Source organism: Protopterus annectens, chromosome 2.part1, assembly GCF_019279795.1.
Source record: "Protopterus annectens isolate FY-2018-M chromosome 2.part1, PAN1.0, whole genome shotgun sequence".
Lineage (NCBI taxonomy): Eukaryota > Metazoa > Chordata > Ceratodontiformes > Protopteridae > Protopterus > Protopterus annectens.
Genome location: NC_056729.1, coordinates 1,730,948,123 through 1,730,972,416, shown reverse-complemented (window position 1 = coordinate 1,730,972,416; position 24,294 = coordinate 1,730,948,123). Strand labels below are relative to the sequence as shown.

The following is a 24,294-nucleotide window of genomic DNA, read 5'->3' as shown; positions in this document are numbered from 1 at the left end:
GTTCTTCAGACCATAACATCCTGAGTACCTAAACAGTTACATTTAAAAACATTCTTGCCAATCAGAGCAACGCGCCCTAAAGCGTCATTTCCTTCATTGAATTTGGTATCATTAAAAAGTTAAATCTGCAATATCAAAACCAAAACACATAAATAAATGCATAAATACGTAATCAATGCTTCCAAACATCTTAAGAAGCAAACCGTCATTGACAAAAGTTCAAGAATATATTCAATTGACAAAATCGGAATATACAAATTAATAAACACTCAAACTCTAGGATATAAAATAAAATCTAACCTAATCCTTAAGAAAGTATTCAATCACGAATACTTGCATAAACTCTAAACAGATTTAACTTCATCTCTAATGGCAATTTGACAGACCACGTATGTTAGCAATAAAACGCATGCTGCGAATGCATAGCCTATTATAAATGCAAAAAATACCAACAATTGTCTAAGATAAGGAATAGGCTCCATACCTTTACTTAACTAACTTCTCCTGTGTATAGTAATATATACTCAAACATGTATACTATAAAGAACGAAGATATAGTCCTCGTAAATTATGCTATAATTCATAACTTGTTTCGTATATTCACGCCATGTATTTAAAAATTCCTGATTACAAAATAACATGACTGCATTAATACTGTCGCTAACTAAAAAAGAACCACGGATCTACATTCACCTTAATAAAAAAACAATAGTATCAAAGTACATCAAAATGCATTAAAGCGTATATCGCATGTATAAAAATGCATAAAGTAAACAGTGTACATATAAACACATATTCAAAAAAATATAAATATGTAAAGTCTTGGCTAATCAAGGCAATGCCATCTAAATTTGAACAATACAATAAACGCGTATGTCCATTATCTAACTGCTATGACTATTAAACTAGATCAGTGTAATCAATAAAAAATGAGACTACATTCATCGAAAATCTATAAATATAAATATACGTATAAATTTAAGCGAACCTCTTAGTTAATATAAAACTAATATAAAGTTGATTAGGATGCATTAATGAATTAATGCGTGCATACCAACAATCAACACATAAAAACTGCTGATAATAATCAATAAATAATGATGACATATAAAGATAAACATAAGTAATAAAAAATGATTAATAAAAAATGATTAATAAAAATGTACATCATGCTACATAAGCATAAAAATATAAGTGTATGAAAATATCACCTCCTGCCTCTATGAACATAATAGATATTAAGTCTGCCGAGTGCAAAATCAATGGCTATCAAGCAACTACTGTCTATACATCTCCGTATAGAGATATGTGGGCTAACAGTGAGAAGTCAGAAAGTAAAGTTACATCTGACTTCACGTCTGCAAAAATGTATTGAATATAGTAGCCATCAAAAAATCTCCTTATCAGCTAACATTACAAGATGTCACAAATACTGATAGAATATAAAGGATATATTTACCTAATCTTGAGATTCCTATTACGAAGTACTGGTTTGATGGAAATCCTTTCATTCAACCCTTTACCTACATCTGCCCGGAGGCGGATGATCCATTTCATCTCTTTCTCCTCAGTGATATTGTTAGTATTACCACCACGGGGGTTAGGGGTGATGATATCAATCACCATAAACTCAAATATATGTTCTGAACCTGTGGACATAACATGTTTGGCAAGTGCATTAGTGGATGTTCCTATCCTGATGTTATACAAATGTTCCCTAATCCTATTCTTAAGGAGTCTATCAGTTTTACCTATATAAAACGAACAGCATGCTACACATGAAGCCAAATAAACAACATGTTGAGAGTTACAGCTAGCTGTACATCTAAACCTATATTCTTTGTTCCTATCAGGGTGAATGAAAACTCCTGTACTATTAATGAGGGAACAATAATTACATGATCCACAGGGAATAGTCCCTGCTTCCTTAAAGACTTCTCTCTCAGGATGCGTGTGGCACAACATCCTCTTGATGTTCCTTTTATTTTTATACCTGAACTTGGGCTTATCACCCACAAGTTCCGCTATTTGGGGGTCAGTCAATAGAACATCCCAATGTTTCCTAAAAATATTATAAACCCTATTCTTATCTTCAGTATAGAACATAGGTATTCTAATCTCCTTCAAATTATGTTCTTTAATACGAGACAATCGAACAATTTCGTCTGAAAAATAGGGTTTAGCTCTAGTCATTCTGAGAGAATCAATATCTCTTAACCCTACATGAAGATCTTTATGGCTGTACCCCCTGTGTTTAAATTTGTCTTTCAAACAATTCAATTCAGTTACAAAACCTTCTGTATTATTCAATCTAGATACACGCATTGCCCCTTTACAACATTATTAAACACGTAATCGGGGTGCATGCTGCTCCTGTGTAGCAAAGAATTTCTATAACAATCCTTCCTATGAACATGAGTATCAAAAGACCCATCTCCCAGTCTCTCTACACTAACATCCAAGAAGTCAATTTTCATAGCAGAAGCAACCATGGTGAACTTCAAATAATTAGTGATTTGATTAATCTGATGCACAAACAATTCAAGCTGATCACGTTCCCCTTTCCACAGGAAGAACACATCATCAACAAAACGTTTATAAAACAAAACGTGGTCCTTATACAGTGCCATCTCATATAGAACCTCCTCTTCCCATGAAGCAAGAAACATGTTGGCATAGCTATTGGCACAAGGAGTGCCCATAGCTACGCCATCACATTGTGAGAATAAAGTCTGTTCAAACATAAATATATTATTCTCAAGAACAATTGTCAAAAATAGACATAATAAATCAACCAATCCAGTACTATAATCACCATGCTTCTCCAGATAACGTTTGACAAATTCCACACCTTCATAATTCAGTATAACAGTGAAGAGAGACTGGATATCAAGTGTAACCAATATAAGTTCTTCACAACCATTCAACGTTTTACTACAGAATGAATAAAGATCTCACAAAAAATGTTGGGAGTCCCTCAAGATGTTTAAGTTATTGTTAATCAATGGGTGTAAATGCTTTTCTATATATACTGACAAAGGCTCAGTACACCAACCCCTCCCAGAGACAATAGGCCTCATGGGTGGGTCGGTTCCATTCTTATGAATTTTAGGTAGCCCATGTATTATGTATTCCACACTAGAAGACCAAATATCAAAAGACAGTCATTCAAAGAACTCCTTATTCACAAAGGATGTGCACACGTCCACACTGGTAGCCCAACATAATGCATCACAGATACCCTATGTTAGCTACACCTGCAGTAAGACAGCAATTCAAGTCATAGCCTGCTATATGTCCCAACCATGTCCCAAGAGTCAAACTCCATGTTCCTAAGCACCCTGGAGAATATTACTGTCCAACCTAACACTATCATACTGGTTGACCTCAACTACCCCTCCATTAACTGTGAAAGCTACCCATGTATCAATGCACTTGCCAAATCTTGCCTGGAATGCATCCATTCCAATGGCCTGGACCAGCTCATTTCCACACCCACTACAGGTAGCAGCATCATTGACCTAGTCAATACTAACATGGGCGACTGTTGCTGTACACCAATAGTCAACTTCGCCATGGTTAGATCTAACCACAATGTCATCACCTTAGAAATTCACACCCCCCCCCGCAAAGGTAACCACCATGAAAAACCTATCCAAAGCTAATTTTGACCTCCAAAAATCAGAGGTGGCTAATGTCATGGCACCCATGCAAATGGAGACTAATTGCATGACCTCCAAGCACACACCAATGCTGTTCATAGGTTCATAGGTTCATAGGTTAGTACTAAGCTAACTGCCCTTGCGAGCCATTTTAAGCCTAGCCAATTATCCTTTGTGAAACTCAAACCCTGCACCTTGTGTTTGTAAGGCAAACACCTTAACCATTAGGCCACCCTCCCAACCCTCCCAACATGTATGAACATGTATACAAATGCATGGAATCCACCATACCCAACAGAAACAAGATGCTCCCCTCCAGAAAAGGGAAGCCAATCTGGTGGTCCCCTGCCAAAAAACTCTACAACAGAAGGAGGAAACTGATATGGAATAAGGTGAAGTCCCAAGACTGGGAAAAACCCCTTATCAGCCTCAACAAAAAGATGAGATCCCTCATGAAATACCCTAAAGCTAACTGTGGAAAAAGAATTGCAGAACATAGTAAAGCCATCCACAAGGCCTCCTATATTTATGTAAAGAATCTCCACAGCAATGCCATGTTCTCTGAGCTACTGCACAATATTAACTGCTATACTGAAGCAACAGATATTGCCAATATACTAGCACACAGATTCAGTGGCAATTTTATTCCTCTCCCCACCCCCAAAGGACCAGTCATAATACCAGTACACTGCCAGGCACCCAGTAGTACTGCTGCTTTGGTCAACACACCACTGTCCAAGGCCAAAAATACAGCTTCTATTGGACCTGGCAATATCCCTGGCTGTCTTTTGCATGAACTGCAGAGTGAACTGTCACCTCACCTGTGTGCCCTGTTCAATCACAATCTCACCTCAGGCTTTGTCCCTACTGACTGGTGCACTGCTACAGTTATCCCTCTCCACACAGGAGGAGTGGCTGCAGACCCTTTGAAGTATTGCCCCATTAGCCTGACAAGGCTGTCATGCAAAGCTATGGAATGCATCATCATGAAACAGGGATATGGGAATCTCCAGAACCAGGATCCCACACTGTTTGCTTTTGTGAAGGGTAGATCATGCCTGTTCAATCAACCTGGTCGACTTCTTTGAGTCAGCCATCAGAGCTGATGTTTAAGGCAAGGTGGTTCATGCAGCCTACTTCAATCTGGCCAAGCCCTTTGATAACATTCCCCACTGAGGGTTCATGATCAAACTCACTAAGGTATGCATCAACCCCTATAACAGTAGGTGGGTTGCAAACTGTCTCACAGATAGAACCCACATTGTGAAAGTAGCTGAGCCCAAGTCAAACTGCTGACCAGTCACATGTGGAGATCCACAGGGTTCGGTCCTGGATCCTCTCCTGTTTGGTATCAACTTCTCTGAAGTTCATGCCAACATGAAGGGGCTCTGGCTGACAATGTTATGCTACTGATTTGCCAAGGACAACATCTGTCTGGGGAACAGACCAAACATAACAGCCAAACCTCTGGCCATTATGTGGATGGCTCTACAGTTGAGAGCTATGCAGACACAGAACTTTTTTTCAGACTGAAACCCATGCAGATGTAGCATGTTCAGACAAACCCTGTTAAACAAGCAGTATTCAAGTACTCACATTTTGCCCCTAGGTCTTGAATCATCTCCACCATTTAGTTGGCTTGTCTCCACAGGTCTTGTTCTAAGAGGTATTAGCTCACACACCTCCAAGATCTCTTCCTCACAGGTAAGGGAAAGGGCCAATGCCCACATGGAGTACTCAATTATAGTAGTGTGTTGCCATGACATTGGCTACTGGAATAACTACACAGCTGCTCTGCATGCAATCTGCAACTGGAGAACACCAATTGGTGCTCAGGCCATCACATGGTCATGAGCATTACCTACAAAAGACAAGTTGCCATCTATTCAAACCACCTCTGTCATAAACAGTCCATCAGTGCAAAGCTAAAGTAGCGTGAGAAAAAAAAATAAAAAAAGATATATCTGTGAAATATCCAGAAAAAAGGTATGTGAAATAAGTAAGCATGTAATTGGATGCAGTAGGTGGTCTGTAATGATGGAAAATAGGGGTTTGAAAGCATATGCCTCAACAAGACTTGTTGTACTGATCTACTGCTGAACAGCACTGATGGCCAGAGCATGTGGCTCTGTCTGTAGTGACTAGGCCAGCTACTGGGATGTTGTGCATATCCATATGTATGCTACTGTATCAAGCCGGGTTAAATATTTCTTTGGAAAGTGCATTGACGAATGTAGCCTATCTTGTACCGCAACTTTCACACTCACATATTGAAAAATGTACCGGAGGAACGATTATTATTTTCGTCCATCGAGTCTCTGTGTATATATTATACGTAATGCGTATTGTCTGCCTCCAATGTCTGTTTCTGTGTATATATTATACGTAATGCGTATTGTCTGCCTCCAATGTCTGTTAAGTTTGATTATTATTTTCGTCCATCGAGTCTCTGTGTATATATTATACGTAATGCGTATTGTCTGCCTCCAATGTCTGTTTCTGTGTATATATTATATGTAATGCGTATTGTCTGCCTCCAATGTCTGTTTCTGTGTATATATAATATGTAATGCGTATTGTCTGCCTCCAATGTCTGTTAAGTTTGATTTTTTGCAATCTGTAACATGACACATGTAATTAGATTTTTGACATGCAATTGATTTTTTTATACCTTGGAGTTTTCTCCCCAGGCCTCTGCTGAAAATGGACATACATCCAGTCGGACTTTCCCAGTCAACAAAATAAAAATAAAAAAAATAAATGTTACCTGGGCATATAACTACGGTACACATTTTGTCTTGTAAATATAAGACAACTATACAGAGCATGTGCAGAGTAAAGTACTGCTGCAGACACGTGTTGAACTGCATGTTATACACTGAGCTCATACCATTCAACTGTCCAGTGTTCTGCATGCTGACCATATGTGTTCCTTATATATATATATATATATATATATATATATATATATATATATATAGATATATAGATATATATAGTCATTTACCCATACAGTTGTGTCATATCAGTCACATCCTTGCCAAATCTGTGAAGACATATATTACAACATCCCCCTTGATTGTCCGCTGGCTTTTCCAATTCGGGATTGCCACAGTGGATCACCTGTAGCCATTTCTGCCTGTCCTCTGAATCCTGCCCTCTCACACCAACTACCTGCATGTCCTCTCTCATCACATCCAGAAACCTTATCTGAGGCCTTCCTCTCTTCCTCTAACCTGGCAGCTAAAGCCTTACCATCCTTTTCACAATATACTCCAAACTGATGTAATGCTATCTCTCCAATGTCTCATATCCATCCAACATGGCCTGAGCCTGTCTATATGCATTGCTAAACCTGTGCACTCGTGTCACACCCAGTGCAAAACATGACATCTGTAACTCTGCCATGTGCAGCTCTGACCCCTGACTTTTTGTCAATGCCACTGTCTCCAACCAATATAACACAGGTGGTCTTCACTACCCTCTTGTAGACCTTACATATCAAGTTTACTGGTACTCATCTGTCACATATCACTCCTGACACACTTCTCCACCCTCTCCATCCTGCCTGTACTGTCTTCTTCACCTGCCCTCCATAGTCCTCATCACTCTGAAATGTTGATCTCAATCATTTGAACACATCCACCCTTGCCAAGTGTACTCCATGCATCCTCAACAGTCTGCTGTCCTCCTTCTCATTCACACACATATATTCTGTCCTAGTGCTGCTGACCTTCATTCCTCTCCTCTCTAGAGCATATGTCCACCTCTCCAGGATCTCCAAAAGCTGTTCCATACTCTCAGTACAGATCACAATGTCATCTGCAAACAACATAGTCAACGGGGACTCCCGTATGATCTTGTCTGTCAAACTGTCCATCACCACTGCAAATCAGAAAGGGCTCACAGCTGATCCCTGATGTCATCCAACCTCCACCTTAAACAAATCCATCAATCCCAATGCAGACCTCAATGTTGCCACACCACCCTTGTACATATCCTGTGCCACTCTTACATATATCTCTTCCACTCGTGACTTCATCATACAGTACCATAACTCCTGTCTAGGAACCCTGTCATATGCTTTCTGTAAGTCGAGAGAGACACAGAGCAACTCCTGACCTTTCCTGTATTCCACCAGTAACAGTCTCAGAGCAAACATCACATTGGTAGTGACCTTGCCATGCATGAAACCATACGGCTGACCAGTACTCCTCACCTCTCTGCGTAACCTAGCTTCCACTACTCTTACCCATGACTTCATGCTGTGACTGATCAGTGTTATCTCTCTGTAGTTATCACAGCTCTGCACATCAACCTCATTCTTAACACCATACCCAAGCACTCCTCATGCAACCTCACACTTCTCAAGATATCAGTAAATAGTCTGGCTAATACACCACTGCCATTTCCCCTAAACAACCCCATGCTTTCACAGGTGTGCAATGTGGACCAACAGGCTTGCCAGTAGTCATCCTCTCCATAGCTATCCTTACATCCTCCTTGTTAAACCATTGCACTTCCTGATTCACCATACCCACATCATCCAACCTTCTCTGTCTCATTCTCTTCATTCATCAGCCTGTCAAAGTACACTGTCTATGTGCTCAACACATGCTCCTCACTTGTGAGTACATATACCTCATCATCCTTTATCTCTGTCCATGTGCTCCACACACTCTATTCGCTTGTGAGTACATATACCTCATCATCCTTTACCACTGTCCATGTGGTCAACATACTCTCCTCACTTGTGAGTACATATACCTCATCATCCTTTATCATTGTCCATGTGCTCAACACACTCTCCTCACTTGTGCGTACATATACCTCATCATCCTTTATCTCTGTCCATGTGCTCCACACTCTCCTCACTTGTGAGTACATATACCTCATCATCCTTTATCACTGTTCATGTGCTCAACACAATCTCCTCACTTGTGAGTACATATACCTCATCATCCTTTATCACTGTCCATGTGCTCCACACACTCTCCTTGCTTGTGAGTACATATACCTCATCATCCTTTATTACTGTCCATGTGGTCAACACACTCACCTCACTTGTGAGTACATACACCCCATCATCCTTTATCACTGTCCATGTGGTCAACACACTCTCCTCACTTGTGAGTACATATACCTCATCATCCTTTATCACTGTCCATGTGCTCCACACACTCTCCTCGCTTGTGAGTACATATACCTCATCATCCTTTAGCACTGTCCATGTGCTGCACACACTCTCCTCGCTTGTGAGTACATATACCTCATCATCCGTTATCACTGTCCATGTGCTCAACACCCTCTCCTCACTTGTGAGTACATATATCTCATCATCCTTTATCACTGTCCATGTGCTGCACACACTCTCCTCACTTGTGAGTACATATACCTCATTATCCTTTATCACTGTCCATGTACTCAACAAACACTCCTCACTTGTGAGTACATATACCTCATCATCCTTTATCACTGTCCATGTGCTCAACACACTCTCCTCGCTTGTGAGTACATATACCTCATCGTCCTTTATCACTGTCCATGTGCACAACACACTCACCTCACTTGTGAGTACATATACCTCATCATCCTTTATCACTGTCCATGTGCTCAACAAACTCTCCTCACTTGTGAGTACATATACCTCATCATCCTTTATCACTGTCCATGTTCTGCACACACTCTCCTCACTTGTGAGTACATATAAGTCATCATCCTTTATCACTGTCCATGTGCTCCACACACTCTCCTCGCTTGTGAGTACATATACCTCATCATCCTTTATCACTTGTGATTGTCTTTAGAATCTGCAGCAATTTAGTTTTCATAACTAGCTTTGGAGGATTTGATGATGGATCTCAGTTTTTTGCTGAGGGACTTCACCCTTTTCTGCAACAGTTTTTTCCTTCTGTTGTAGAGTTTGTTTATGGTTAGGGATCACCAGATCAGCTTCCTTTTTTGGAAGAGAGCATCTTGGTTCTGTTTGGTATGGCCCATTCCATGCACTTGTGCATGTGCTCATACAGTGCATTGTGTATGACTCAGCAGTCATGCACCTATTTTCCATTTGCATGGGTGTCGTGAAGTTATCCACCTCTGTTTTTAGAAGCCCAAAATTGGCTTTGGAGGCAACCTCTGTCTCTGTATACTGCCTAGTACTTCCTCAATCCACCAACAGATGTCCTTGCACTGCTTCCTCCATCCACGTCACCCCAAGCACCCATCTAGCTGGCTCCCTTACCAGCTTTGCTGTACTTAACCAGATATTTGATAGATTATCACTGCCACCCAGTGCCTGTCTCAACTCTTCCCTGAACTCCACCTCACAAGCACACTTTTACAATTCACACCATGTGATCCTTGGTGCTGCCCCCACACTCCTCCTCATCTCGATCACCATTATCTCACACACCAACATTCCCTGCTGCTTAAATACACGTTCCCCTGTCACCACTTTACAGTCTCCAATCTCCTTCAAACTACCCCTCCTACACTGGATGTATTCCACCTGTGTGCATCTTACTCCACTCTTGTATGTCACCCTATGTTCCTCCCCATGTTATAGTGCGCATTCACCACAGCCATGTCCATACTTTTTGCAAAGTCCATTACCATCTCACCATCTCCACTCCTTTTAACATCATACATACCCCTCCATCCACTCTGTTCCCTTCACCAACATGCCCATTGACATCTGCTGCAATGGCCAGTCTGTCACCCTTGGGTACAGTCGTCACCATGTCATCCAACTGATGTCACATTTCTCTTTCTCATCCATCGCACAACCAACTTGCATAGCATATGCACTAACAACATTCATCATTACACCATCAGCTTACAGCTTCAGAAACATCACTCTATCAGACACTTATATGTCATCCTCCAAAAACACTCTTGGCATACTGTTCCTTCAGCAGAAGCCCTACCCCCTTCCACCTCCAGTCCAACCTTGATAGCACAATTGTGACCTGCCTATCATACACCCAGCCATGATCCCCTTCCATGTGGTCTCTTGCACACACACAATATATCAACCATCCCCTGGCCATCATATCAGCTAGCCTGGTCCCTATACCACTCATACTGCCAACATTAACAATTCTTACCCTCAATGCCACCCCCCTAGCCTTTGACTGTTGGACATCCTCCAGGGGATGCCTTTCAGTGCAAAGGCTACTGTGCTATGGAATGACTCAAGTATGTTACAGCAATATTGAGACACTGTCACTGAACTTGTCCCATTGCACCCATGTATGCATGGCTTCCTACAGATGTCCTGCTGTAACAGGTTGAGAGGGATGACTGCACAGCAGGAGTGAAAATTTAGTGTGCCATATTGACATAGAACAGACATGTATGTGAGGTATTAGCTAGGTGCAAGTCAGTATGAGTAGGTGTTATGTGTCTACCTCATGAAAACAGACATGGGATTAAAACTGCTGTACATGTTCTACACATGTAATCTTAGCTACTGTGCACCCAAAAGATTGACATTTCTACAGCTACTGGTTGTTTCATTGCCCAGACACAGCCATGGTTAGTACAGTAAGCATGATTATCATTACTAAATTGGGGAGGTGTCCAACTGTGTTATGACTTTGGGGCCATGCCCACTAAAAACAACAGACTGAACATATACATGTCTGTATGGACTGAGCAATACCTTAATTATCATACCTGCCTCCACCAATGTACAGTAATCCCATTTGCTGGACAGCAGCATTACACAAACCACAGAGTTGGTCCCTATAGTGGTTGTACAGGGTAAAGTCGGGGCAGGAACCAACCTGACATCAAGTCAGCCATTGTCTGAATAAGCATATAAGGTCACAGGTGGATTACTGTAAGGCCAATTATGATAAAAAATTGGAGACATCCACCAGGGACAATCACCAGGCCATCTTCCCACATGTCTGCAATCTTGGAGGCAACATAGCAACCCAACCTGTAATGGTGGCCAATCAGACCACATAACATCTCACAACATAGATGCAGGCAACCTGATGCAGATAGGGTTAGGGCAAACATCCACCCTGGCTCAGAATCACTATAGGTGGATATGTACTGCACCCACACCTCTCCCCTCATCCCCAGTGAGCAGGTATATATTGCCTACTGAAAGGCAACAAATGTAAGTATCCATGGGACGTCATATCATCCATCTGCATCCTACATGAACTCAGTCATATGCTCCCAGCTGCATTACACACTGTAGTCGCACCAAGCCGCAGCACCATCCACACACCATTTGCATGGAAGATGGCTGATGTCATCCATTTACACACCCCTGAATGAGGAATGATGGATTATGCAAACAACTTGCCCTCACTGCAGGCAATATGACTCATCAGGACCAGGACTGCAGTGCAAGCTGATACTGTGCTGATAGATTACAGTGGTATGGTGTGGTTGTGAGTGTTGGCTACTGGTATGGTTGTGAGTGTTGGCTACTGGTATTTAAGGTCCATGTGCAAGTACTAGACATACTGTTGCCACAGGTATGGGGTCCTGAGATGTGTTTCCCTGTTAGTGTCTACCAGGTGCAATGCCACATCACTGGTGGGAGACCTTTTCACCAGTGGAATGCAACCTGATAATGGAAACCATAATGCAGAACCACACAGTACTGTTGGGCTGAAGCCAGCAACATCTGTGGGAGAGGACCACCCTGTGGGATGACCCTGTCCACAGGGTAAATTAAGTGGGCCTGCACACACGTACATATGCACAGGTGTGGCATCATGCCACCAACCTCATATGCCATGCCTGTCAAAGGGCTGCTGCCGTGGCCAGGGACTCCACAGATGGAAAACCAGCCATGCAGATCCCATTGACACCAAATGAGGAGCTCCTTGCCAAGCTTGGGCCACCCATCACAGCACAACACTAGGGTACAAAGCCCCACTTGCTGGAAGTGTGTAGCACCCACACAATGGACAAGGAGCATGCAGGTAAGGTCTCAGTGGGGATTAGTAGATTACTGTATGAGACATACTTGTAGCTGTACAGTATCTACATGCATGTGCCAGGTACAACTGCAGTTGTGGATGGGAATTTCTAATGCACAGAAGTGCAAATCTATGGTGAAGGTCAGCAAATTGTGCAGTATTCGGTGTTGTACTGTAAATGTGCAGACAGGCTGCATCCATCCTTTTCCAAGGGCACATGTGAGTCTGCTGAGAATACCTCTCTCTCACAACTACATGGGTCACTCTGGTCTGCATATGGGACAGCAGCCTGAAGCTGGTGAGTATGGAATTGTTCGGTTGTGCTTTGGCAATACCCCAGGCATGTGGAGGGCATGGAAGTTACCATGCACACAACTATGACTAATAGCCATATTGCTTTATGTACATGTTCACTTGCGGTGGGGTTAACTGTACTGCATCACAACGGTCACCACGGGGGCCTATCTGAAGAGAATTCCTGTAGCATACTTCACAACCTGTTAGTGCAAGACATCTGGAAAGACACCAGCAAAATGTATTGGACAAACTGACTAAGGTAGGGACGTGTGAAACATTACTGCTATACAACGGATATAAACTGCATACACACACCTGTTAAGATGCCATTTGTTTCTGATATATACTGACTGAGACCACAATGTCAGTCCACACCTTTCCCAACCTTTAATGTGACCCATGACATGAACAGTTCACTTGTAAAACCAAGCATCTGGACTCATGTATTGAACCTACAAGCCTGGACAAATGAGAGGGTAGCAGACATTGTATTAGTATACTATTTCAGTCAGGTTGATACCTGATGCTGCCATATGTGTCAGTACACTCACTGTGGCCTATTTGGCAACTATATCACATACATTGGCATTGTTGAGGCAGACAGAGGACTAATAGGTTCCAAACATCTGGATGTTCCAGACACATCTGTACAGAGGACTGGTATGGCCTGTACAATGTTTTCAAATGCTGCATGTGAGACAGATGCCATTGCCACACTATATAAAGTAATGGCATCAGGAGGTGGTCACCTGCCATGTACGGTACACACATCAAAATGGTATCAGCCACACAAAATATGATACACACACACACACACACACACACACACACACACACACACACACACACACCAGTATTGAGATTAGAACTCATACCTATCTATTTATGTCTACTATAGTGTTATGCAATTACCAGATGTACCACGTGGCTTACATAATTTCACCTCACCCAAAGGTACTTGTAAGGTGAATGACATCAACAGGGCTACTAAATTAGGATGATTGGTGTGGTGGTACACAACTCAAAATGGTATAAACTTCACAGTACATGATTCTCACGCAAACACGCACACAAACACAAACAGTTGCCAGTATTGAGATTAGAACTCCTGCCTACCTAGTTATTTGTATTATGGTATTACACAGCTAGCAGTTTCACCAACAGGTTACACAATTGCACCTTGTCCAACGGCAGTTCTAAGGTGAATGACAACATCAGCAGTAGTAAAGTAGGGTGGGGGAAGTGTAATGGGTGGTACACAAATCAAAATAGTATAAGCCACACTGTAGCCGATACTCCCCCCCCCCACACACACACACACACACACACACACACACACACACACACACAGTTGCCAGTAATGGGATCAGAACTCCTGCCTATCTAGTTATTTCTACTATAGTGTTACATAGTTATCAGACGAGCCAGAGAGCTTATACAATTTCACCTCCTCCAAAGGTACTTTTAAGGTGAATGACATCAACAGGACTTCTAAATTGGAGTGAGGGAAAGTGTAAAGGGTGGTACACAAGTCAAAAATGGTAGAATCCATACAGTACATGATTCTCATGCACGCGAGCGCACACACACACACACACACACACACACACACACACACACACACACACACACACACACTCACACACAGACTTGCCAGTATTGAGATTAGAATCCCTGCCTATCCAGTTATTTGTTCTATAGTGTTACGCAGTTACGGCACATGCTACAGAGCTTACTGGAGTTACAACTGGCCAAAGGTGCTGATAACTGCACAGCTGAGGTAGAGTATTACAGGTGGCAGGAAGTCTGCCTTCAGTTTCTCCTGTACATCTTGCTAGTTCTTTCTGTCTTGCATTTCAAATAGCATTATAGATTTGCACTTCAACATGTCATTGTAGCAATAAGTGTATTACACCTGGGAGCCATCAGCAGTACTCGTTCATCACGGAATTAGCCCCAGTACTTACTTCTTATGACCACCCCTCCTGGCATGATTGAAGTGCAGTTTTCTGTGATTTCACCCATTAACCTGGTGTACTTGTTCATTCTGAGGCACTGTTGCAACTGCCTCATGTACACAGACAACCCTCTCCTCTAAACTCCAAACACTCAGACTAATAAGAATTACCCCCATATCACCAAATGTGGAACTATGCATTCTCCAGCAAAGACTGTATTAGCTGGTCAAGAGGATGAGATCAACACCTGCACCACACCATGTGGACCACATAGCTCACCACAACACCCACTATGACAGCTCATGCACTGAAAAGCCACACACCCACCTTTACAAATGCACTTAATGGACATTTACACAAACTGCATAGACCAGCAAGACAGACACCCACTCAGACACCACAACATAGCACATGCCAAAGGACACATATGTCACGTAAACAGTGTGCCCCTACACCTAAGCTCCTAAGGCTGACCACCTTGCACAATACAATGATCATGGGTGACTCAGTACTGCGGCACATAGATGTCCCACTCGCTATGTTGATTATGGAGAAGGTAACAGCCAACTGTCTATCACATGCCAGCATCCAACACATGACAAACCCAGTAAGGCCACTCCACGATAGCTACAAGTATCACTCTGTCATCATCCATGTGGGTGTGAATGACCTGAGACGCACCTCCCTGGGCTACATGATAAGAGACATGGTTGAACACTCAAATTATGTGGTCCAGGCAGGTGTGACAGTAGCCCTGAGCAGTACACTGCCCTCACCCAGAATGATGCTGCAGTACTATCAACGGATAATTGACTGCAATATTGGCTTGCATGTTGTGGGTCATTCTCAGGGGATCCAGTATCTGTCTGCTTGGGATAACATGATTGACAGACCTCAATGCCTTGCCAGAGATGTCCTAAATCTGTCAGCCCTGCGTTTCCAGGTACAGGGTAAGTGTCTTGCCACCCCTATAGTGCCTTAAGCAGTGTTCCAAATCAAATTACCACCATAACAGCTAGACATGTATGCAATCTGACAGTCATGCTGCTCAACAGTAGACATCTGTCAAGATGCAGTCACTCAAAACACTCCTCTGAGTAGAGGACATTGACATTTGTGCTGTAATGGAAAGGTGGTTCACAGCAGCAGACAGCAGCCCTGCACTAACAGGCTATAAAACACTCCACAGCTGTCAGCACCTAAACATGGACCACACCTCCACAGGTGGTTTTGTCTCCATATCCATAATGGATATGCACACAGACTAGTATCCCAGCATAATGCATCAGATATACTTCTGGTAAAACTGACTTTGGGGAATAGTGCAATCCACACCATAACCTACTATCAGTCCCCAGCTATGTCTCTAGACTGTCAATGCACATTCCTCAACACCCTGGCATCTATGAAGGTCCAACACAACACTGACATAGTAGGAGACTTCAACTACCCCTCCAACACCTGGGGAAAGTAGGCAAGCACCAGTACACTGGCCCAACGCTTCCTAGAATTCATCAGTTCCGATGCCCTGGACTGTCTCATACTGACCCCCAGTAGAGGATGCAACAACCTTGACTTGTGTTGATTACTTATATATGGGAGTGTTACTTGACCACAGTTGCCAATCACTACCTGGTCAGATCCAAACATGATGTAATCAACATGGAGCTCAACATCTCCCTCACACCCCCACAAAGGTAACCACCTTGCAAAACCTCTCCAATGGTGACACTGCAGTCATAAAAATAGGGGTGGCACCCATGCCAATGGGAAATAGCTGCATGACTGTCACATCATACACATATGCACTGCACAAACATGTACATGGATGCATGGTGCTATCCATAGTCAACAGAACACAGATACTGTCCTCTAAACACTGGAAGCCATTGTGATGGTCCCCTGCCATTACTAATGTGTACAACAGAAGGAGGACACTGTTGCAGAAAATGATGGTGTCCCAAGACTGGTGAACCCCCTTATTAGCTTCAAACACAACTTGGGATCTCTTATGGAATCACCTACAGGCAGCTATGAAGGCAAATTTGCAGACACTGATGACAATCACAAAAGCCTTTGATAGTTATATCAACAAACTCCACAGCAATAACCACAAGTGATGTGAGTTACTGCACAATGCTAATTCCTTCCTGACACAACATATATCAGCCACAGTCATGCTAACACATTCAGTACCAGTTTTACCCCTCTCTGCCTCCCAAGGGGATAATCACAATGGCAGATGAATTCCAGGCACCCAGCATTACCGCAGTCCAGGTTAGACCTGCATTGTCCACAGGCAAGGATACAGCTTTCATGGGACCCCAACATATCTGTGACTGTGTTCTACATGACATACAAAGAGACCTGGCACCACATCTGTGTGCCCTGATCAGTCACAGCCTCACCTCAGGTTTTGTCCTTCCAAAATGGCACACTGCTATCATGAACTCCACAAGTGATGCAGACATCCTACAGAAAGCCCTCAGTGAGACCAATGAGTGGTGTGGAACCTATGGCCAGAAGCTTAACACCACAAAATGCATTATCACCCCCCTTGGTAAAATACTCAGTTCCCAGTAAGTTCCACATTAATAGGAACCCAATGAACACTGTAGGCATTATAAAAGATCTGGGGACACAGGTTGATAGCAACTTGTCCTTCAAGCACCACATTGCCACTGTGGTCAGGAAGACCTTCTATATGACACATTGCATTACCAAGGGTTTTGCATCCAGAAAGACAGAGGTAATGATTTCTGTCTACTATTCCCTCATTAGACCACTCCGCAAGTATTATGGACCATTTGCCATGTACATTACTAGACACCTGCTACAGCTGGAGAAGCCACAGAAGCACCTCACAAAGGGGTTTCTAGGCATTAAATACACATCCTACAGAGACAGACTCAGCAGACCCAAGCTATTCTGTGTGTCATATCACCTATTTAGCAGCTATCTCTGCTTGACTTACAAAGCCATGTCTGACCCAGCTGGCTTAGAAATGCTACATATAAATCCATCCACACCACACACTGTAGAGACCTCCACCTCAGCACCACAATCACCACAACATGCTGGTGGGACAGGTCCCTCACCAAGAGACTGCACACGCCCTGGAATATACTTCCCATACATGTCATGCAGAGCACCTAGCTGACCCCATTCCAGAGAAATCTTGATGATGCCTTTCCTGTAACTAGTCTAGTTCAGATACAGACTTGCTGTATCCAGGACTGGTAGCAAGCTTCTGAGTGGTGCCAGAGCCTGCTCTTCAATTTTTCCCTTAGATCTACTAGTTCTCTCTTCTCCTGCATGTATACTAGCTTATTAGTCTAGCACTTTACCAGACTTCTTGTAGTAATTATTGTAGCACACAAGCGCTACCAGCACTAAAAGTTCTACAAGGAAACAGAACTAGTACTTATTATCAATGGCCATCCTGCCAGGCATGTCTAAAGGTCAGTTCCCTGTGTTTTCTCCTATTAACCTGGTGAACTTGGGCATCCTGAGGCAATGTAGCAACTGCCTCATAAACACTGACAACCCTCTCCTCTTAACTTCCAACACAGACTTGTGAGACATGCACTTATATATCCACATTGGAAGCCACGCACTCTCCAGCCAAGATCAGAATAGCTGGTCAACACTTGCACCACACCACATGGAACAAATAGCCCTCTGGAACATACACCAGTAATGTCTTCACATAAAAATACAAACCATACACCCACCTTCACGGAGGCTCTCAATAAAAATCTACCCAAGCAGCAAAGCCCTCCAAGGCATAAACGCACTTGACCAGCACAACACAACACTAATCACAAGACACATAAATCTCCTAAACAGTGTGCCACTCAACCAAAGCCCCTAAAGCAAAACAGCATCCCCAACACACTAGTCATAGGTGACTCGATAGAGAGGCACACTGATGTCCCACTCACTAGGTTGAATAAGGAGAAAGTAACAGTCAGCTGCCTGTCAGGTCCCAGGATCTGACACATAACACATGCACTCAGGTCACTCAACAACAGGTACAAATATGACTCTGTCATTGTACATGTGGGTGTGAATGACCTGAGATGTACCTCCCTGGACTACACGAAAAGAGACATGAAGGAGCTCTCAGATTATGTAGCCCAGGTGGGTATGATGCTAGCCCTGAGCAGCATCCTACCATCACCCAGAATGATACCACAGTACAAGCAGAAAATGACTGATTCAACAATTGGCTAAGTTTTTGGTGTCATTATAAGGGGATCAGTATCTGTCTGCCTGGGATGACATGATTGACAGACCTTGATGCTTTGCCAGAGATGCCCTGCATCTGTCACCCTGGGTTTCCGGATACTGGCCAAGATTCTTGCCACCCCTATAGTGCCTTCTTTAGGTGGTGTTCCAAAGACCAAATTATCACCATAACAGCTACAAACAAAGGTAATCCAAGGGTCATGTTGCTCAACGCTAGAAGTCTAAATCTCAAAATGCACTCGCTCGAGGCACTCCTGAAAATGGAGAACGTTGACATTTGTGCTGTAACAGAGACCTGGTTCAAGGCAATAGAAAGCCCCCCTGGACTAACAGGCTATAACTCATTCCACACCTTTTGGCCCCAGAACTTAGACCGAAGCTCCAAAGGCGGTGGTGTCTCCATATTAATAAAGGATGAGCATACCTCCAGACTGGTAACCCAACATAATGCATCAGAGGCACTTCAGGTGCAGCTAACATTGGGTAAGACAGTGATTCAGGTCATAGCCTGCTATAGGTCCCCAACCATGTTCCAAAACTCGCATTCAATGTTCTTAAGCACAATGGAGAATATTATGGTCCAACCTAACACTCTCTTGCTAGGCGGCTTCAACTACCCCTCCATTAACTGTGTAAACTACTCATGTACCAATACACTTGCTCAATGTTTCCTGGAGTTCATTAATTCCAATGCCCTGGACCAGCTTGCTCTTAACCCCACTAGAGTTAGCAACATCCTTGAACTGGTCGTTACTAACATGGGCGACCATTGCTCTACACCAATAGTCAGCTCCTCCCTGGTTAGATCCAACCACAAACTAATCACCTTGGAAATCCACATCCCTCCCACCCCTCCAGCAAAGATAACCACTATGAAAAACTTCTCCAAAGCTAACTTTGGGATCCTAAAAACAGAGGTGGCTAACTTCACAGCACCCAAGCAAATGGAGAATAGTTGCATGACTGCAGAATCATACACCAATGCACTGTACAAACACGTACACAAATGCATGAATCTCACCATACCCAACAGAACCAAGACACTCTCCTCCAAAAAAAGGAAGCCAATCTGCCATAACCAAACTCTACAACAGAAGGAGGAAACTGATGCAGAATAAGGTGAAGTCCCAAGACTGGAAAAACTCCCTTATCTGTCTCAACAAAATGTTGAGATCCCTTATCAAGTCCTCTAAAGCTAGGTATGAAAACAGAATTGCAGCAGATAGTAAAGACAACCACAAGGCCTTCTATAGTTACATAAAGAATCTCCACAGCAATACCCAGATTCACTCTGAGCTACTGCACAATGGTACCTCCTGTACCGAGCCAACAGACATTGCCAGTATACTGGCCAACAGATTCAGTGTCAACTTTACCTCCTCTCCCCCCCAAAGCACCAATCACAATACCTGCAGATTGACATTAGCAGGACTGATAAAGTAGTGCAGTGGGTGTTAAACTTATCAAAATACGTTGTCCTACAAACAGACACAGATACACACACTTGCCATATGTGAAAGTAAAACCCCTACCTAACTACTAATTTGTACCACAGTGTTACGCAGTTACCACATGTGCTACAGAGCTTACTGGACTGAGAGTTAGACAAAGGTGCTGATATGGGGAATGACACCAGCAAGACTGATAAAGTGGGGCAGTAGGTGAGAACTGTATCAAAATACTTACAAAGATACATACCCACACACACATTTGCCAGATACAAGAGTAGAATCCCTGCCAAATTAGTCATTTGTACTATAGTGTTAAGCATTTATCACACACACTACTGAGCTTAAAGGGCTGACAGCTGGCCAAGGTTGCTGATAAGGGACTGACATCATCTGGACTGATAAGGTTTAAGCATTTATCACACACACACTACTGAGCTTAAAGGGCTGACAGCTGGCCAAGGTTGCTGATAAGGGACTGACATCATCTGGACTGATAAGGTGGGCTACTGTAATGTGTCGTGGGTGAAAATGGCATAAAACTGTTTCACCTATAAACAAACAAAATCACAACTCCCTCAGTCTTGCACACACAACTGTGGCACACACAACTCTACATTTGACAGAACTGAGATTAGAACTCCTACCTAACTAGTTGTTTGTACTATCATTTTATGCAGTTATCACATGCACCACAGAGCTTATGGGGCTGACGTCTGATGGAAGGCACTTCTAAGATGACTGATATCTGCAGGATTGCTAAAGTAGGGAAAAGCGAGGAGTACTGGGTTGGAATGGACCCAAAAGCTTTTAGATGTAATCACACGCACACACACACACACACACACACACACACACACACACACACACACACACACACACACACACTTTTACATTTGCCAGGATTGAGATTAGAACTCCTACCTTACTAGTTATTTGTACTATCATGTTATGCAGTTATCACATGCACCACAGAGCTTATGGGGCTGATGCCTGATGGAAGGCACTTCTAAGATGACTGATATCTGCAGGATTGCTAAAGTAGGGAAAGGGGAAGTGTACTGGGTTGGAATGGACCCAAAAGCTTTTAGATGTAATCACACACACACACACACACTTTTACATTTGCCAAGATTGAGATTAGAACTCCTACCTTACTAGTTATTTGTACTATCATGTTATGCAGTTATCACACGCACCACAGAGCTTATGGGCTGATGCCTGATGGAAGGCACTTCTAAGATGACTGATATCTGCAGGACTGCTAAAGTAGGGAAAGGGGAATTGTACTGGGTTTGAATGGACCCAAAAGCTTTTAGATGCAATCACACACACACGCACACATACACACACACACACACACACACACACACACACGCACACTTTTACATTTGCCAGTACTGAGATTAGAACTCCTACCTAACTAGTTGTTTATACTATCGTGTTATGCAATTACGCACATGCCACAGAGCTTAGAGAGCTGAGGTCTAACTGAAGGCACTTCTAAGATGACTGAAACATGCAAGACTGCTAACATAGGGAAAGGGGAAATGTACTGGGTTGGAATGGACCCCAAAGGTTTTAGTTGAGAACATACACACAAACATTTTTACATTTGCCAGGGTTAAGATTAGAACTCCTACCTAACTAGTTGTTTGTACTATTGTGTTATGCAGTTATCCCATATGCTACAGAGCTTATGGGGCTAGGCCTAACAAAAGTGACTTCTATAGTGACAGACATCTTCAGGATTGCTAAGGTAGGGCAATGGAAAGTGCACTGGGTGGGGAAGGCCTGTTCATTCCTAGACCCTACTGATATTTCTCTAAGTGTATGAGCATGCCCAGTGTGTCCTTCTATAGTACATGTGGGACTCCATTCCAGGGACTGTTGTACTCAAGTCCGGTTTGTTTTGTGCTACAGCCATACCTCTCAACCTGGTGGTGCAGGATATCTGGAGATAGCCTATCCAATTGTGGGGACAATGGACCATTCAATGATTGTGACAATTTCCTTTAGTAATGTATGGGTTGCTAGGGTTACAGGACTTGTTTTAGCAGACACCTGTCATATATGCCATTTGACACTGTCATGTATTTTTTCAGCACCTGGTGACATACCTCCTCAGATCATCACAGAGAAATACAGGATGGATGATGCACACACAAGGTTTGTGGGACAAATGCTATGCATTATTGTACAATCCAGCCTGTTGAGGGCTGTACCTACATGCAATTGACTGTTGGTGTGTGGAAATGGTCCTGCACGTTGGTGATGTATTACAATGGTGGAATCTCTGTGCATTTATGTTCTGGCCTGGTCTGATTTTGAGTCCCCAGTTGGGTAATATAAGTCATACAGGATCAGGGTGACAGGCAGACTCCAGATAGATTTGTAGGGGATAGGATATGTGAGGGGAGGGTGTCCTGACCAGATATGTTTGCCTATAGCTACCAATTGTTTGCTTTGAGCTCTCCTCAATGGTTGACTGCACTTCGAGGGTCTTGTGTGTGTCACGACTATTTGACCAGCCTGGAGTTGAGTGTTTGTCACACATATATGTATGGCCCACCTTATTTTGCTTGGATGGCCACATGTTGGAGCCAGGATGTTGCATAGGATGAGTGATCATGGAGTGGTGTGTTACTCTCCATGGCTGTGGCTCAGGGTTCTGTGGGTGCCGAAATGTCACCATCTTCCAGGGTTAGGCCTGCCTGCAGTGAGTGTATTCCCATGTTTAAACTCCTACCTCTGCCTGCCGACTGTACAGAGTATCACAGAATGTCCACATCCAAGACTCGTATATCTTGTTGGTTACCCAAACAAGTGTGGTTTTCCAGCAAAATTGTTTTGCAAGTCACTCAGGGTTGAAGTCAGATATTATTGACAGTTGACATTGCAGTTTCAGACTTCATACCCATCAGACATTCCATGCTACTGCAAATCATTCCATCAATGTTATAACATTATTAGAGCAGTATTTCACAGGTGTCCTCTTTGGATCTTCATCACTCCATTACTAATGGCACTGTCCCAATTTCTGGCTCCCTGAGGCTGGCAGGTTTGCTCCTAGCAGTTGTCAGCATAGCCTTTGTTTGCATTTTGTGGACCGTGTTATGTTGGTGTTATGGACCCCATGACACTCTCTAGAGGGCACTGTGGGTGAGGCATAGGCATTTGCCAGAGACCTGTAGGCCAGGTGGGACAGATGCATGCTATCTGTAGCAAGGCAGTGCATTCTGATGATCATATGTTCCCAGGCTGCTGGCAGGAGACACCTCTGGGAATGCACCGGTAAGTTGACGGTGGGTAATACTTACTGACAATTGCTTTCTGCTACTACTGCACCATCACGCTGGGTGACAGCTGGATGCTGCTTAAGTCTAAGAACATGTTACTGCATTTCTATGGGACTATGGGGGGTGACATCACTGTAAATTATACACATCTGCACAGACTGCACTGATATTTGCTTAACATTTGGTCCCATGTAGCATAGTGGTGTGCCCTATCTTTCAGACTACAGGAATAATAGTATCAACCACAGGTCAGATTGTTCTGTCATAGTCATTTGTAGTTACAGACTTCTTACCTTTTAGAGCCATACTGCCACTGCTAGACCTGCTGTGATATCACTTTGTAAAAGTCTGTGGGTGGGGATTTCATGGATGTCGCCATCTGGGGTCCTTTGCCAGGCATTTCCATATGGTTGTCTACAGCTGATCCA

General features: G+C 43.1%; 1 protein-coding gene across 2 annotated transcripts in view; it reads right to left on the bottom strand.

Moving 5' to 3' along the window:
• Positions 1 to 24,294, bottom strand: part of DVL1 (dishevelled segment polarity protein 1) — a 2,262,785-nt gene that overhangs the window by 2,092,576 nt on the left and 145,915 nt on the right. The window lies entirely within an intron of this gene.